The sequence below is a fragment of the Nanorana parkeri genome, unplaced genomic scaffold (assembly GCF_000935625.1).
Source record: "Nanorana parkeri isolate BGI_ZX_2015 unplaced genomic scaffold, ASM93562v1 scaffold2079, whole genome shotgun sequence".
Lineage (NCBI taxonomy): Eukaryota > Metazoa > Chordata > Amphibia > Anura > Dicroglossidae > Nanorana > Nanorana parkeri.
In genome coordinates this window covers 131,104-131,427 of record NW_017308347.1, presented here as the reverse complement: position 1 = coordinate 131,427, position 324 = coordinate 131,104, and the positions used below count along the sequence as shown (strand labels likewise).

Sequence of the window (324 nt, the reverse complement as noted above, 5' to 3'; positions counted from 1 at the left end):
AAGGTGCCCACACACCTTACAATTATCTGCAGGTTTTCTGTGGTCAGATGGAAAAAGTGCAACAGATTGGCCCAGGTGGAGATTCCTCCATACACACAGTTTAGTGTAGATGGAGGAATCTGTTGCACCTTTTCCATCTGACCAGAGAAAACCTGCAGATAATTGTAAGGTGTATGGCCAGCTTTAGAGCCAGGAGATGAAGCTGGGGAAGCAGATCTCTGCTTCCTCAGCTTCTTTGGGGTGCCTAGGTGACATTAGGGGTCTGAAAGACCCCTGATGTCTTCATAAAGAGGACCTGTCACACCCTATCTGCTATTACATAGG

At 47.2% G+C, this 324-nt stretch overlaps 1 protein-coding gene across 1 annotated transcript in view; it reads left to right on the top strand.

Annotated features, from left to right (window-relative positions):
* The window catches only part of CAMTA2 (calmodulin binding transcription activator 2), an 87,849-nt gene that overhangs the window by 67,731 nt on the left and 19,794 nt on the right, over positions 1 to 324 (top strand). The gene's annotated exons all lie outside the window — the stretch shown is intronic.